The sequence below is a fragment of the Ursus maritimus genome, unplaced genomic scaffold (genome assembly GCF_017311325.1).
Source record: "Ursus maritimus isolate PB19 unplaced genomic scaffold, ASM1731132v1 scaffold_6, whole genome shotgun sequence".
NCBI classification, from domain to species: domain Eukaryota; kingdom Metazoa; phylum Chordata; class Mammalia; order Carnivora; family Ursidae; genus Ursus; species Ursus maritimus.
This window is the reverse complement of record NW_024426774.1, coordinates 30,291,623-30,309,740: the sequence shown is the minus strand read 5'-3', so window position 1 is coordinate 30,309,740 and position 18,118 is coordinate 30,291,623. Positions and strand designations below refer to the sequence as shown.

Genomic DNA, 18,118 nt, shown 5'->3' with positions numbered 1-18,118 from the left:
GTCCACTGGCTATGGTGTGGATTACAATCAGCAGGTCAGAGGCCCATAGGCAAATTCTGCCCTCCTTTAGGTAGGTTTGTGCAGGGAAAACTTAAGCCCCACTTCTGCTCCCCTTCAAAAGGCTAACACTGAATTTAGGTCAGAGAAATGAAACAGAATTGGCCATTTCTTCTGGGCTTAACCACATTCTATAAAGAAGTGCAGCTGTACAAGGGCCAGGTGAAATCAGAAAGAGATGAAATACGACAGGGCCCCTGTGTGGTTTTTTTCTGACACCAAATGTGTCATGTTTCTACAGACACCAACCAATTCTCTGACACTAATTGGGTGCCCAACAATTCAATTCAATTCTGACACTATTCACCTAGAGTTTGGGTCAGATCTCATGGGTTAAATTAGGGCTCCGTCCCATAGGACTGGTTCCACATCACACGTCAGTTGCAAATGGGGTATACAGGCTACCCAGATTTCCTCCAGCCTGACTACAAATTTAGGAGTTCCCATGAGCTCCCTTCAGATTTGGTAATTTGCTAGAATGACTCACAGAACTTAGGAAAACACTTTACTTAGGCTTACCAGTTCATTCTAAAGTTTGTACTTCAGAAACAGCAAAGTGGAGAAGATGCATAGGACCAATTACGGGGAGGGGGTTGGGGGGTGGGGGTGGGGCCTGGGGATTGGTGCAGAACTTCCATGTTCTGTCCTGGTGTGCCATCGTCCAAGCACATGAATGTGTTCATCCACCTGTCCTTTAGGATTTTTATCAAGGTTTCATTAGGCCGATTAATCTAAATGGTTGGTTAAATCCAATGGTTGGCATGGTTGATTAAATCTCTGGCCATCGGTGATTGAACTCAATTTCTACCATTCTCCCCTCCCTGGAGGTCAAGGGGTGAGGCTGAAAATTCTAATCCTCTAATTACTTGGTTGGGTTTTCTCGTGACCAGTTCTCAACCTGAAGCTATCTAGCCCCCCGCCACACCCCAAGGGTTGTCTCATTAGCATAAGACAGTCATCACTTAAGACACTCTTATCACTCAAGAGAGCTCTGTGCCAGGAAGTAGAGATAAAGACCAAATATTTTTATTATCCTACAGCCCCCAAGTGGGCCCTACCATGCACTCAATCTTCAGGGAGTGACCAGGTCAAGGAGGAGGAAACTTTAGTGCACCTTAGAATATTCTGGGGGCCCTATTAAAAATATAGATTCCTGGGGCACCTGGGTGGCGCAGTCGTTAAGCGTCTGCCTTCGGCTCAGGGCGTGACCCCCGCGTTCCTGGATCGAGTCCCACATTGGGCTCCTCCGCTGGGAGCCTGCTTCTTCCTCTCCCACTCCCCTGCTGTGTTCCCTCTCTCGCTGGCTGTCTCTCTGTCACATAAATAAATAAAATCTTAAAAAATATATAGATAGATAGATAGATAGATAGATTCCTGGGTCTGACCCTCAGTGGCTCAGTGGCTCTCAGTCACTGAGGGAGGGACCTGGGTATCTGTATTTTTAATAAACTCCCTAAGTGATTCCCATGCTCACCGAAGTTTGAGGATCATGGAACAAGCATTTCCTTGGGTCGGCCCCCCATTCCCCCAACACCATTCCTTCCAGAAACGTGTCCAATCATACCCTGAAGGAAGAGCCCCAAGTCTGACTGCAGGTTACAATCTTCCCCTGACTCAGGACAAGGAAGAATTAAAACTGAGTACAGAGGACCCCTAGGTGAGGCCAATCGTTAGGATCCTGGAGATTCTGCCTCAGGTTGGAATCAGAAACTCAGAAAAAGGAATCAGAATTAACACTGGTCAGTGTCTGCTATGTGCCAGGCGGCGTGCATGCTAGGCATTTTAGGTAGTGTATCTGCCTGGGAGGTAATAACCATTGCTATTCTGATGGCCGAGAAAACTGAGATCCAGGGAAGACTTTGGCCGAGGAGGCTCGGCGGGTGTTCAGACTTGGACCTGCCTAGCTCCGCTCCCGACGTCAAAGCGGTAAGTCCTGAAAAGAGAACATGTGGAGCTGGTGTGACCTGGTTGTGAGCCAGAGTCACTGCAGCTACAGTACAGGGTGTCCGTCACTCCGTAATCACTGCTCTGGAAAGGCCAGTGCTGATGGGGCAGCTCTGCACCACCAGGTACGAAAGGCTCCAGCCCGCAGCCGGTCCTTAGTGAAGCAGCCACTTCCTCAGCGATTTCCTGGGAAACACCTGTCCTGCTGAATGTGTCCTGTCTTTTTGCTGAACTCAAATCCCTAAGGTAGAAGAACCCAGCCAACAGTTCTAGAAATTGCTGGGATCTACATATCTCATGCTGATTATGACACGGTTGATCCCAATTGTGTCTCTTCTGATATGATGAGTGCGCCCTGGCCGGAGGGTCTAGGTCCTGTAAAAAAATAAAAGCCCATTCCGTTTCTTTTTAAGAGGGGAGAGGTATCCTTCTCCAGTACCAGGCTCTAGTTAAAGAACTGGGGACAATGAAGTAATAATCACAGGCCGTTTGATGAGCATAGAGTGGGGCAAAGAGCTGGAGAGTCTTGGGCCAGGGCCAGGTCCCCCCAAACGTACCTGCTTCCTAAGTGGGAGTTATCTCTGGTGACCAGATTGCTGATGTCCCCCAGATTCGGGGCCACCCACAGACAGGGAGGGATAGAATCAGCCGATGTTCGCATGGTTGACTCTGCTTTCTTGGTGTTTCTATCAGAGGTGCATAATCTAACTTGGGCTCTACAACTGTGTTTTGCAGAGAAGACGGCTTTTCCTATTGTGTTGTCCGTAATTGCTCTGGGCTTCTCCAGAGCTCCCACCCACATGGGTAGTTGCTGGTGGCGGTGGTGGCGGTGAGCTAGACGTCCGATTTGGTTTAAAGCACGGTGATGCTGATAATTAAAATGATCTCTCTGGGCGTGTTTAAAGATAAACTGAGGCAGATTAAAAATTTAAAGAGCTTATTTGAGTTAAAACTCGACTTGAATGGGCAGCAACAAACTGGAAGTGGTTAGGAGTAAGACCTTTCTAGAGAAAAGGTGGAAGTGAAGAAAGGAAATTATTGATTGGTTACAGTTTGGTCTAGCTGGCTGTTTGTGATTGGTTGTCCTTAGGTTTCAGTTTCATAACCTTGAGGCATTTACAGGCTTAGATTTTGGTTTGCTTATGTCGGCTGCCATGGCATTAGGGCCACCTCGGGCTAATGGCCTCCTTATTTAATTCATTTAATAGGTATGTTCGGTTTCTCTTGGATAAAAACATTGTAACTCTCAGACAACCTCCCCTTTGCCTGCTTCTTTTCCTAATATGGTGAGCAGGTGCGTGGAGAAGAGGCAGGGGTGTGGCTTAGGAGCCTACCTCAGCAGGAAGAGCCGGGGTCCTCATCCTGGGGGTCCTTTGCCTCCTCTGCTGCCTTGTCTACCTGTCTGCTCCGTGCTGTGCTGCTCCCTAAGCTGCACCCTCCGGCCGTTAACAGGTGGCCCTTAACAGCCTTAGCAATGCCTCCTGGGAACACTGACCCCTGTCCCTTGAAGACTTGGCCTCCCCTCAGCTCCCTCTCACTGTGGACCCTGAGCCTCTGCTTTGTCCTCCATTGGACCCCTGCCCCCTGGGCTCCTGCAGTGGGGTCTTCTCTTTGTTTGGTTCCTAATCCTCTCTGTAGTGTGCTCCTACCTATGGCCCCCAATCTCTTTATCTTTCTTTCTTTTTAAAAGATTTTTATAAAATAGAGACCAAAAAGAGAGCATGAGCGGGGGAGGGGTGGTGGCAGAGGGAGAGGGAGAGAGAGAGAATCCTAAACTAAGCCCAACATGGGGCTCAATCGCAGGACCCTGAGATCATGACCTGAGCCGAAATCAAGAGTTGGATGCTCAACCAGCTGAGCCACCCAGGCACCCCGCTTTCTAAAACATCCATATGACCATGTCACTCCCTTCCTTCAAAACCTCTAGGAGCTTCTATTTTCTGTCGGGTAAAGTTGAAGCAAGTTAGTCTGGTACACAAGACTTGAAAGGATTTGACCTCAATTTGCTTTCTAACATCATCTCCCCTTCTCCAGCCTTGCATACCCATCTAGCACACCATGCTTTTTCGTGCCTCTGAGTTCATGTATTCTTTCAGTCTGGAACTTTCTTTTTTCTCCATTCTTTAGGGCCTAGCTCAAATGCTTCTCTGTGAAACCTTCTTTTTCTTCATCTGTGCCCAGATCTCTAGTGTGGCACTTACCTTATTAGATCTACAAGGAAGATAAAATATTTTAAATTAAACTTTAAGGTTTAAGCAAAATATGATTCTTCACTAAATTATAAAATACCTCAAACCCCAATTAACTATAAATGGTCTCTTCTGAGCATAAGAGGCAGCCCTTGGCCATCAAAATAAAACCACTTTGACACTGACATATTTAAAAAATTTTTAAATAGGCAAGTCTCTGGGGTGCCTGGGTGGCTCAGTGGGTTAAGCATCTGCCTTTGGCGCAGGTCATGATCTCAGGGTCCTGGGATTGAGCCCCGAGTCAGGCTCCCTGCTCAGTGGGGAGACTGCCTGTCCCTTTGCCCCTCCCCCTGTTCATGCTTGTGTTTGCTCGCTCTCTCTCTCTCTGAAATAAATAAAATCTTTATAAATAAATAAATAAATAAATAAATAAATAAATAAATAAATAAATAGTCCAGTCTCATAATTGGCTGGTTAGGAGTGCTTTTGGCTGCAAATAACAGGACATCTATTTGCAATGGCAAGCAGCAGGAGGTTAACACAAAAGACTTTTCTTTTTCTTATAAAACGAGAAGTCCAGAGCTGAACAATCCAGCAGGGATACAGCTGCTAAGAAATGCTGACGAGAACCAAGGCTCTTTCAGTCTCTCTGCTCCGCCCTTCTTAGCTAATGGGCTTTTATTCTTATGCTTGTCGCTTCATGTCCCCAACTGGCTGTCGAGCCTCATGTTTGCCTTCCAGGCAGTAAGAAGGGGAAAGGCGACAGGGACGAAAGAGGCTCTGCCCGTTGTAGCTATTTCTTTGCACTGGGAAGTGAAACGTTCCTGGAAATCTTAGGTACGAGCGTTCTGTTTGCGTTGTATTGGCCAAAACTGAATCCTATGGCCTCTCTTCACAGCAAATACAGAAAATCAGGTATTTGCTTTTCCAGCCTCTTAGGAGAAAAAGGCAGGAGAAGAGGACCCTGTGAATGGCTTTGGGGTTGCGAATCCCGTGTCTCTCACGGGACTATATTGGGTTAGGTTATTCATGAGATCAATTATGAAGAAGGACCCTGCTGGGAAGAGGGCAGAGAGCATGGTGGGAAAATCCCAGGTCTGGGTAGTGTGTGTGTATCCACACTCATGCCGCCGGCACCCAAATCTAAGTGTGGAACGTTTTCATTACCCCCAAAAGTAACCCCCTGCCCCACAGCGAGTCACTCTCATCCCCACCCCCAGTCCCCCGGGACTAGCCAACCATTATTTTACTCTCAACAAATGTTTAAAGGGGTGATTTTTCTGCCAGAAAGTCAGTAGAGGGCATTATAAAAATGAGCTTCAGGGCAGGAACTTAGATTTAAACAGATCACGAGAGGCAATTCACCTGCTGCAGGGAGAGTTTTTTTGTGAAGGAAATGATTCATTATCTCACTCAGTGAAAGAATTTCTAAGCCCCTCATCCCTTTCCTCATTTGGTCCAAACGAATCATGCTGTTTTCTAAGTCCTGTCTGTTTTCTGTTCCAACCTTTCTTAAAGCTAGTGAGACTTAGAAAGACATAAAGTAGATATAAAGTTACAAAGTCAAATTCGAATTCAAAAACTCACTAGAGGGAAGACATTAACCCCCCCCCCCCAAGGCCTGAGGAAAGCAAACAAGCGGCTAATTGATAGTGATAACCGGAGGCAGGTGCCTTTTCTGCTGTCCTTGAAGGGGCGTAGCCTGTCCCACTTCACGTGCGACAGATAATATCACTTATCCACTGAAATGAAAACGAGCAAATGCACCGAAGACTCAGAGTAATTGCTTTCATTCTTGTTTGCAGCATTCCCTCTAACTGTCATATCCTGCTCTGCCGGGTACCTGCTATCTCCAGATGAGAGAGAAAACAGGAAATGAGGCAGGTAATCAGCGCGGGCAAACTACCATCGCCCAGGAGTATCCAGGGCCACGGCTTTCTGATCAGAGGCTTGGGGATCAGTGGAGAAAACCAGAAAATTTGCGCCAGGTAATACTGAAAATAGAACAACTGTGCCCAGACAGAAGTGGAGGGAACGTTTCCATGAGCCAGCTTTTGAGATGGGGGTACGTACCGCTTAAAGTAGAGATCTTACCCATGAAGACCGCAGATTTGAATGCTGTTCTGTTGGTTTCAAACCCAAACTACTGAGTTTCTTTTCCTCTTAACAATTTTTTTCTTTTTCCTTTAATTACTATCACTATAGCAAAAAGATGTTTTGTACCAACGTGCCATTAAAAATGGTATATGATTACATTAATTTTATGCTTATTTTTATCTTATTTTCTGAGATTTAAGTACATCAACTGCTGAGTGGGTGCCTTAAAAACCAATAATTTCACCTCTGAAGAAAAGACAAATCCCTATTTTAGAGGTTTTTTTTTTCCAATTTAAAAAGTTTGTAAGTGAAAAATATTTCTGGTTTCTGGAACTGCATGGGCATTCTTAGTAAGGACAGTTTTTTATTTGCTGCTATTTTTTCTTATTCCTTTGTCATTAAATTTTTGAGGCATGTGAAAAAAGGTAGAGAGTAATATAATAAATATTGAAGTTTCAAATCTTTGCTTAAGAAATTTAATGTTGCGGGGCGCCTGGGTGGCACAGCGGTTAAGCGTCTGCCTTCGGCTCAGGGCGTGATCCCGGCCTTATGGGATCGAGCCCCACATCGGGCTCCTCCACTGGGAGCCTGGTTCTTCCTCTCCCATTCCCCCTGCTTGTGTTCCCTCTCTCGCTGGCTGTCTCTATTTCTGTCGAATAAATAAATAAAATCTTAAAAAAAAAAAAAAAAGAAATTTAATGTTGCAAATAAAATTGGCCCTTCTGTGTATCTTTTCCCAAGTGCATTCCCCATCTTTCCCCACAGAAGGGCCAAACTTGTGCCTGACTTTGGTTTTCGCTCCCAGATATGCCTTTATCATTGTGATACATACCCATGTAATCTTTGTTTAAAACAAGACAAAAGGACCCAAAGAGAGCTGCTGATGCTAAGCCCCCCATCACCAGACTGAGCCCGTTACAGTTTTGGCTCTCACAGGAATGGAATCTTAAACCCCTCAGGCGTCACCTGATCAGCACTACTTAGGTAATCCGAGGGGTAGATCCCTACCATCCCCTAAAGAAATGTAACCTTGCAATAACCAGTCCGCCTATTTGCCTAGTACAACCTCCTTGTTCCCACTCCCTTCTGCCTATAAAATCCTTTATTTTGCACAGCTCCTCAGAGCTACCTTCTATCTGCTAAATTGGGTGCTGCCCAATTCATGAATCATTAAATAAAGTCAGTAAGATCTTTAAAGTCTACTCAGTTGAATTTTGTTTCTTAATACCCCAAACAAAATCAGGTTTGTCTGCATATTTTATTTTATTTTTTAAAGATTTTATTTATTTGAGAGAGAGAAAGAGAGAGAAGGAGCAGGGGGAGGGGCAGGGGGAGAGGGAGAAGCAGGCTCCCCACTGAGCAGGGAGCCCGACTCAGGGCTTGCTCCCAGGACCCTGGGATCATGACCTGAGACCCCAGGATCATGACCTGAGCTGAAGGCAGCTGCTTAACTGACTGAGCCACCCAGGCGCCCCTTAAAATTCCATTTAGATCATGAATTGGTTAAGAAAAAGTGTCACTGGGAATTTTTTTTTTTTAATGAGGATACATTTGGGATGTCAATTTTGCCATCTCAAAATTTCACCAAGAGGGAAAACTCCAAAATCATGCACAATATTTATAATAAATTATTTTTGATTCAGGCATCATAAAAAATATAAAATACATGAAGAAAAAAGTAGTCGAGAAAAATGAGATGATCTCAGAATAGCTTGCTGTTCTGAGCTCAGCTGAGAATGTGTCTATCTGACATCACTCGTAGGTAGAACGGTGTCTTCAGGAGCAAAAGAGCACCTGACCACGCTGCAGAAATGATTGTTTATGTACTAGGACGTAATTGCTACTAAGATTAATAATAAAATAACAATATTTTAAGGATAATTTCAGATTCATTCTTGTGCCCCAGAAGCCATTCTTAGATGTTGACATGTAGCTTTGTCTTTAACTAGCGATTTGAACCTATTGGCCCTCTGCCAAAGTGTGTATGTGGTGCACCTTGATCCGTGCTATGTATTTTAAATAGTCTTCAACTTGATTCTTTACTCCACTTTATACTCATGAGATTAGTTCATGTTGTTACGTGTAATTCAAGTTATTCTGTTTCGCTGGTGCTGTGTAGGTTAGCATGAGTCGTGTGTCCAATTCATTTATCCCTGTTCCGTCGATGGAAATTGAGTTTGTTTTCACATTTCACAACCACAGCAAACCATCTTGCTGTGTGCATTTGTGTATACACATATCACCTTGTGAGGGCTTCTCTAATATTTGTACCTAGAAGTGGTAGTGACACGCTGGGTCAAAAGGTGCTTTTTATTTTTATTTTTTCATATGCTTTCTAAATCTTGATGAATTCAAAAGAGCACCTTTGGACTGACGACTCCCTAATCGACACCTCCAGTCTTGTCCTGTCTCCCAGGCATCAGACTTCTATCTCCATCTGCCTAATAAAGATTCCAACTAGAAGCTTGGACGGGCCACTGCAACTGTATGCTTATCCCATTCAAGACAGAGCTCACGTTTTCCTCCCCAACTCTCTCCTTATAAAACACATGTGAGTGTCATAGTTACGAAAGTCTCGGGCATGGCGTGCAAACTGTTCTTTACAGGATAGAAGCATCATCTACTTAATCATCGAATTCTTTCTAATTCAGATGTATTCTTCTCTTTTCAACATAGATAGACAGGCTGGCCTTTCCAATTGCTCTGGAGCAGGGGCCAGGGAATGTTTTCTGTAATGGGCCGGATAGTAAATATTTCTTTGCTGGGCCTTAGGGTGTTCTTCACAACTACTCATCTTTGCCCCCGGAGTTTGAAAACAGCCACAGAGAATGGATGAACACATAGGTGTGGCTGTGTTCCGATAAAACTTTACTTGCAAAAACAGGCAGTGGGCCACATTTTGCCCATGAGTCATAGTCTGCTGACCCTCTTCCAGAAAGTCAACAGTTGTCACATAATAAATGATCGTTTGCCTCCTGAGCCATCGTGTGCAGAGCTGTGCATCTGAGAAGCAGCTGGGTTGCAGTTCTGCAGAGTAACGGGAAAGTGCTGCGCCTGACCCTGTGATTTACCATTCGGGTATGGCGTGGAGGTCAGCGCATGTTTTCTCTGCCTGTAGTATCTGTGTTACTATTGTGTGTCTCTTCCGGGGAGCCCTCCCAGTGGTCTCCGGTTGTACTTCAGTGTCACATGCTCTGGCCGGTCACTACTCTCTAGTCCTCTACCAAAGTGAATTTTTCTGTAAACCATGTAGCCCGTATTTTAAGTCAGATATTTCTCTGCAACTATTCCACCCTACGTTTGGCAAAAACTGGCCCGGAGTCCTAAATTATTTATATAATTAGTCATGCATCCTTTACTTCTTGGGTGATTTTGGCAGATGATGTCATTTTTCTGACTTTCTATTTGTAAAATCAGGCTAATAGTACTTATCATGTAAGTTTTCCGCAACGATGAAATGAGCCTATGTATATAAAGGATCTCGTGGCCAGGCACGTAGTATGTGCTCACTAATAATGATGATGACAATAATAGCAGACACCCACATCGCCCTTGCTATGCATTGCTCGCATGCCCTGTGCCTGTATTGACTTGAATAAACCGTACAATAATCCTATACCTAAGGATTATGGCTATCCCAATTTTACAGGTGAGAAACTGAGAGAAAAAGAGGTCACATAGGGGAGCCTGGGTGGCTCAGTCGGCTGAGCAGCTGCCTTCGGCTTGGGTCATGATCTCAGGGTTCTGGGATCGAGCCTGTGTCTGGCTCCCTGCTCAGTGGGGAGTCTGCTTCTCCCTCTCCCTCTGTCCCTCCCCTCCCTGTTGTACTCTCTCTCTCTCAAATGAATAAATAAAATCTTTAAAAAAAAAAAGGAGGTCACATAGCCTGGATTTAAAACAAGGCAGTCTGGCTCCAGAGTTGCCCTGATAATGTTGGCCTAATAAGAATAAAAGAGTAAGAACATGTTCTAATTTCTTTTTTTTTTTTTTAAGATTTTATTTATTTATGTGACAGAGAGACAGCCAGCGAGAGAGGGAACACAAGCAGGGGGAGTGGGAGAGGAAGAAGCAGGCTCCTAGCGGAGGAGCCCGATGTGGGGCTCGATCTCGGAACGCCGGGATCATGCCCTGAGCTGAAGGCAGACGCTTAACGACTGCGCTACCCAGGCGCCCCTACATGTTCTAATTTCTTGATTATTATAGTCCCGCACTGTGTATCTTTGTTCTTATATCTTTGCCATGTATTAGATTATTTCCTTAAAGCTCTTGTGTATTTTCATTTATAATATGAAATCAAAGTATGGAAGGAGCCTTGTGATATGGAAGGGACCTCAAGAATTTAACACTGTTTCAGGGGCACCTGGGTGGCTCAGTCGTTAAGTGTCTGCCTTCGGCTCAGGGCGTGATCCCGGAGTCCTGGGATTGAGCCCCACATCAGGCTCCTCCACTGGGAGCCTGCTTCTTCCTCTCCGACTCCCCCTGCTTGTGTTCCCTCTCTCGCTGGCTGTCTCTCTGTCAAATAAATAAATAAAATCTTAAAAAAACAAAACAAAACACTGTTTCAGTAATTCCATGAGAGGAGGGACCCCTTCACATCGGTTGCTGAAGACCTCTTATTTCACGTTTAAATAGTCTGGGAGTCCTTTCTGAAACGTCTGGAAGGAGATCAAGATAATTAAAGGGACTGTGCGTCATGATCCAGCTAGGAGATGGTCTGTGTGCGGTGCTGTATAACAAAGCACGGTGCACGTGTACTAGGTTTGTGTCATCGTGTCACTGCAGGCTACCTCCTTGCTGTAAACTGAGCAAATATGGGTCTAGGGGACAAATTTCCTCTCGCTTCCTCTTTTTTAATTTTTATTTTTTTGCGTATGGCTCCGGACCTATTTATGAGCAATTTGATGCAGTGGTTGCCATGGTAAATACTTTTCATAAGAACTAAGTAATTGTTGGAAGCTGTTATCATTTATCATTATTTCAGAGTGATTTGAATGTTCTCCCTTTCTCCCTTCATTTAAACATTTTTATCTGCATCAGACTTTCTTTTTAAATTTTCTCTGGAAAAGATATACCTCATTAAGGACTCAGATACAGTAATTAGAGTGAAAATACATGCTTTTTTTTTCCCCCAAAGAAAATTGTCAATATGCTGTTCTACTTCTTGATCTGCAGGACTTAAAGTACCTGACTCCGACCTCACACTATAGTTGCTTTAAGCCGGGCAACAGAAAACGGTCTTCAACACTTTGGTGGAAAAAAAGGGCAATTGAGCCATTTTACCGCAGAGGGAGTGTTTGTGAATGCTCACATCATAAATGTGCTCAATAGCCTCGTAATGGAATCATACTTCATTCAAACTCTAAAAGACAAAATTTAAATGCAGTTTTATAGCATAGATGAGCTCTGCAGCTGTGCTAACAGCATCCGTTGCCAGGTGTCCCATGGCTTACCCTGTTAATTGATACACGGTACCCGAAGATACCAAGACAATGAACTATCCTTAAAAAGAAAAGGACTTGGAGCACCTGGGTGGCTCAGTCTGTTAAGCGTCTGCTTTGGCTCAGGTCATGATCCTGGGATCCTGGGATCCCGGGATCCCGGGATCCTGGGATCAAGCCCGCATTGGGCTTCCTGCTCAGTGGGGAGCCTGCTTCTCCCCCTCCCCCGCCCCTCCCCCAACTCATGCTCTCTCTCTCTCTCTCTCTCTCACTCTATCTCAAATAAATAAAATCTTTAAAAAAATTTTTTTTTAAAAGAAAAGGACTCTGACATACAAATGACATCAAGAACGTGAGTTGATATAAACAGGATTGAGAAACATGAGGTGGAGGGTTTTGTTGTAACCACGTACTCGTGAAAATAGCCAACCCAACAGAGCCAATAATGTTCAGGTGTATTTTAATCACAGGGTGAGAGACTTGCCTTGTATCCTTCTAGGGCAACCTTTGCTTTTGTCCCTCAAAGTCCAAGACTTCTTATTTTCTAAGATGATATTGTGGAACATCTATTGTGGACTTATTTGGTTTTTCTTTTCTAGGATGCATGGTAATCTTGCCCATTAGTGAGTTATCTGCACATACACTGAGCTCTCTTCTTCCTCCTCCCCCCCTTAGTTTCCCTGTCCATTCCTTTCTTATCTCCCTCCCCCCTCCCCCTCCCTCCTTCCTCCTTCCTTCCTTCCTTCCTTCCCTCCCTCCTTCCCCCTTCCCTCTTCCCTCCTGACCCCCTTCCTCCCTCCCTTCCTTCCTCTCTTATTTCTAGAGCATTCCAAAGAAATCAAAGACATGGTAATGTTATAGGTATGGGTGAGGATGAGTGAGGAAGAGTAAAGAAATGGCAGTGTATTTGAGGTTGAGTCATGTGAAAACCTCTGAATTATTCATTCTGAAATAATTTATTTTTGCTTTCTCTGTTATTAGCAATAAGTGATGTAACTTTCAGTTCTGTGTGACTGTATTGGCATCTACGTGTTTCACGTAGGTAATTTTTATATCCCTAAGTAGCTTCTAAAAAACAGGGTCTGTTTCCAAACAGAAAGCTCCTCAGTCTTTCACTCTGGCAACTCTCCCCCAAGGCCATCCAAAGTCTGTTTTTTATAGTTGCCTCACAACTCATCTTCTCCAGGAATCTTTTACCAACGTCCCCTCTTCTACTATCATCTCTTCTATTTTTATTTTTTAAATTTTAAATCATTAAAAAAATACAGAGAAGTATAAAATACAAAGTTTTCTCACCTCCCAGAATTGAGAGCTATTAGCATGTTGGCATATTTGCATTAGCCTTCTTGTGTATTTCTGTGTATCCAATAAAATAGTCCCCAGTGCATTTGAGGACTTTGATCCCCACTGTCCTCACATGCTCATCCTGCCTCATCGCCTGCCATGATCATACATTTGCTGTGAATCCTTCAACTTCATTTTTCACTTTCTGCCATTTCTTCATTTTGTGTCATGAATGCTTTTCTTCCTTTCTTCCTTCTTCCCTTCCTTCCTTCCTTGGTATGGAATTCTTGGTGGTTCCTCTAGAACTTTTTTTTTTTTTTTAGGGAGAGAGAGCACACATGCATGAGCAAGGGTGGGGGGTTGGGGGAGGGGGAGGAGCAGAGGGAGAGAGAGAATCTTAAGCAGGCTCCATGCCCAGCGCCGAGCCCGACATGGGGCTCCATCTCACAACCCTGAGATCGTGACCTGAGCTGAAATCAAGAGTCAGATGCTCAACTGACTGGGCCACCCAGGCGCCCCTAGGACATTTGTTTTTTTCTGCTGGGTGGGGATGAGCCAGGTGGCAGCTATAACCCCCAGAGGCTGGCCCTCCCTGCAGTTGGTCTGTGAATCCCCTGGAGCTCTCAGGTTTGGTGAGGAGTTTGCTCTTTCCTAAATACAGCTTGTCTTTGCCCTACTACAATTCTGCATCTTGGCCCTTGGTACCAGATTCATGGAGGAGCTCAAATAAATGCATGGTGCTGTATCTAACAACACCCGGGCTCTGTGTACTTGGGCTCTGCGAACGGAACTCCAGCTTGGCTTTCGACTCAATAACTGATCTAGATTTTTCTCTTGCTTGGCTGCTGGAAGCTCAAAATCAAAAATACAGTCCACCTGTATTAACAGGAAGGATCCTCATGGCATGGCTTTTGGGTATTAACCACATCATGACTTCATATTCTTACCTTCATTTCCGTTTGTCTCAATGTTCTTCATTTATACATTTTTATCCTGCGTAGTTTCTGATTCTCTCTGAGATGCCCAACATCTTTTTAAGCCAGGAGAATGAAAATCTAACAAACAATCTGCTATCGTGGGTAGGAGTTTTCATTGTTCCTGATCCAGGAAAACTCAGTGAGCTGACAAGTAACAGAAAAAGAAAATTTATAATTGGAAGGAGTACTTATTTCTCATACTGAGGTATGCATTAAGTGTGGTAGATATCTTCATTTATTATTTTTCTGTGAATATTTTGTGACTCTCCTTTGTCTAATAGTTAAATATATTTTGAATGCATTAAATGAAATGGACGAAATATGATTTGGAGCCATGGCTTGATTTTTTGCTTCAAAAAATGAAAATAAAATGTACATGCTATCAGTTTAAATCTTTTCCTTCTTTGTATGAATGTAGAAATAATCAAGATTCTTTCTCTCTGGCATCTTGGTGGACAGGCACTAACCTTCAGCAGCTGGCATGTGTACCAACCTGTGTACTCTAATCAGGAATGCCGACACGGGCCCCTCCTGTGCTCCCCACCAGCCTCTTCTTTTTTTTTTTTTTTTTTTAGAAAGAGGCTGGTGGGGAGCACAGGAGGGCCCGGTCGGCATTCCTGATTAGAGTACACAGGTTGGTACACATGCCAGCTGCCTGAAGGTTAGTGCCTGTCCACCAAGATGCCAGAGAGAAAGAATCTTGATTATTTCTACATTCATACAAAGAAGGAAAAGATTTAAACGATAGCATGTACATTTTATTTTCATTTTTTGAAGCAAAAAATCAAGCCATGGCTCCAAATCATATTTCGTCCATTTCATTTAATGCATTCAAAATATATTTAACTATTAGACAAAGGAGAGTCACAAATATTCACAGAAAATAATAAATGAAGATATCTACCACATTAATGCATACCTCAGTATGAGAAATAAGACTCCTTCCAATTATAGAATTTTCTTTTTCTGTTACTTGTCAGCTCACTGAGTTTTCCTGGATCAGGAACAATGAAACTCCTACTCATAGCAGATTGTTTGTTAGATTTTCATTCTCCTGGCTTAAAAGATGTTGGGCATCTCAGAGAGAATCAGAAACTACGCAGGATAAAAATGTATAAATGAAGAACATTGAGACAAACGGAAATGAAGGTAAGAATATGGAAGTCATGATGTGTTAATACCCAAAAGCCATGCCATGAGGATCCTTCCTGTTAATACAGGTGGACTGTATTTTTGATTTTGAGCTTCCAGCAGCAAGCAAGAGAAAAATCTAGATCAGTTATTAAGTCGAAAGCCAAGCTGAGTTCCGCTTCGCAGAGCCCAAGTACACAGAGCCGGTGTTGTTAGATACAGCACCATGCATTTATTTGAGCTCCTCCATGAATCTGGTACCAAGGGCCAAGATGCAGAATTGTAGTAGGGCAAAGACAAGCTGTATTTAGGAAAGAGCAAACTCCTCACCAAACCTGAGAGCTCAGGGGATTCACAGCAGACAACTGCAGGAGGGCCGCCTCTGGGGTTATAGCTGCCACCTGGCTCATCCCCACCCAGCAGAAAAAACAAAAATGTCCTAGGGGCCCTGGGTGGCCCAGTCAGTTGAGCATCTGACTCTTGATTTCAGCTCAGGTCACATCTCAGGGTTGTGAGATGGAGCCCCATGTCGGGCTCGGCGCTGGGCATGGAGCCTGCTTAAGATTCTCTCTCTCCCTCTGCTCCTCCCCTCCCCAACCCCCCACCCTTGCTCATGCATGTGCTCTCTCCCTAAAAAAAAAAAAAGTTCTAGAGGACCACCAAGAATTCCATACCAAGGAAGGAAGGAAGGGAAGAAGGAAGAAAGGAAGGAAAAGCATTCATGACACAAAATGAAGAAATGGCAGAAAGTGAAAAATGAAGTTGGAGGATTCACAGCAAATGTATGATCATGGCAGGTCGATGAGGCAGGATGAGCATGTGAGAAGGTGCGGGATCAAAGTCCTCAAATGCACTGGGACTATTTTATTGGATACACAGAAATACACAAGAAGGCTAATGCAAATATGCCAACATGCTAATAGCTCTCAATTCTGGGAGGTGAGAAACTTTGTATTTTATACTTCTCATTATTTTTAATGATTTAAAATTTAAAAAATAAAAATAGAAGAGATGATAGTAGAAGAGGGGACGTTGGTAAAAGATTCCTGAGAAGATGAGTTGTGAGGCAACTATAAAAACAGACTTTGGATGGCCTTGGGGGAGAGTGCCAGAGTGAAAGACTGAGGAGCTTTCTGTTTGGAAACAGACCCTGTTTTTAGAAGCTACTTAGGGATATCAAAATTACCTATAAACAGCGTAGATGCCAATACAGTCACACAGAACTGAAAGTTACATCACTTATTGCTAATAACAGAGAAAGCAAAAATAAATTATTTCAGATGAATAATTCAGAGGTTTCACATGACTCAACCTCAAATACACTTTTTCTTTACTCTTCCTCACTCATCCTCACCCATACCTATAACTTACCATGTCTTTGATTTCTTTGGAATGCTCTAGAAATAAGAGAGAGAAGGAAGGGAGGGAGGGAAGGGGTCAGGAGGAAGAGGGAAGGGGAAGGAGGGAGGGAAGGAAGGAAGGAAGGAAGGAGGAAGGAGGGAGGGGAGGGGAGGGAGATAAGAGAAAGGAATGGACAGGAAACTAAGGGGGAGGAGGAAGAAGAGAGCTCAGTGTATGTGCAGATAACTCACTAATGGGCAAGATTACCATGCATCCTAGAAAAGAAAAACCAAATAAGTCCACAATAGATGTTCCACTATCATCTTAGAAAATAAGAAGTCTTTGGACTTTGAGGGACAAAAGCAAAGGTTGCCCTAGAAGGATACAAGGCAAGTTCTCACCCTGTGATTAAAATACACTGAACATTATTGGCTCTGTTGTTGGCTATTTTCACGAGTGCGTGGTTACAACAAACCCTCCACCTCATGTTTCTCAATCCTGTTTATATCAACTCACGTTCTTGATGTCATTTGTATGTCAGAGTCCTTTTCTTTTAAAAAATTTTTTAAAGATTTTATTTATTTGAGATAGAGTAGAGAGAGAGAGAGAGAGAGAGAGACATAGGTTGGGAGGGCGGGAGGGGGAGAAGCAGGCTCCCACTGGCAGGAAGCCAATGCGGGACGTCCAGGATCCCGATCCCGATCCCAGGATCCCAGGATCATGACCGAGCCAAAGCAGACGCTTAACAGACTGAGCCACCGGTGCTCCAAGTCCTTTTCTTTTTAAGGATAGTTCATTGTCTTGGATCTTCGGGTACCGTATCAATTAACAGGGTAAGCCATAGGACACCTGAACGGATGCTGTTAGCACAGCTGCAGAGCTCATCTATGCTATAAAACTGCATTTAAATTTTGTCTTTTAGAGTTTGAATGAAGTATGATTCCATTACAGGCTATTAGCATTTATGATGTGAGCATTCACAAACACTCCCTCTGCGGTAAAATGGCTCAATTGCCCTTTTTCCACCAAAGTGTTGGAGACCGCTTTCTGTTGCCCGGCTTAAAGCAACTATAGTGTGAGGTCGGAGTCAGGTACTTTAAGTCCTGCAGATCAAGAAGTAGAACAGCATATTGACAATTTTCTTTGGGGAAAAAAGCATGTATTTTCACTCTAATTACTGTATCTGAGTCCTTAATGAGGTATATCTTTTCCAGAGAAAATTTAAAAAGAAAGTCTGATGCAGATAAAATGTTTAAATGAAGGGAGAAAGGGAGAACATTCAAATCACTCTGAAATAATGATAAATGATAACAGCTTCCAACAATTACTTAGTTCTTAGAAAGTATTTTACCATGGCAACCACTGCATCAAATTGCTCATAAATAGGTCCGAGCCATACGCAAAAATAAAAATTAAAAAGAGGAGCGAGAGAAATTTGTCCCCTAGACCCATATTTGCTCAGTTTACAGCAGGAGGTAGCCTGCAGTGACACGATGACACAAACCTAGTACACGTGCATCCGTGCTTTGAATCACAGCACCGCACACAGACCATCTCCTAGCTGGATCATGACGCACAGTCCCTTTAATTATCTTGATCTCCTTCCAGACGTTTCAGAAAGGACTCCCAGACTATTTAAGCGTAGCAATACATGTCTTGG

General features: G+C 43.7%; 1 protein-coding gene across 1 annotated transcript in view; it reads right to left on the bottom strand.

Moving 5' to 3' along the window:
* GALM (galactose mutarotase) overlaps window positions 1–18,118 on the bottom strand; it is a 110,037-nt gene that overhangs the window by 56,673 nt on the left and 35,246 nt on the right. The window lies entirely within an intron of this gene.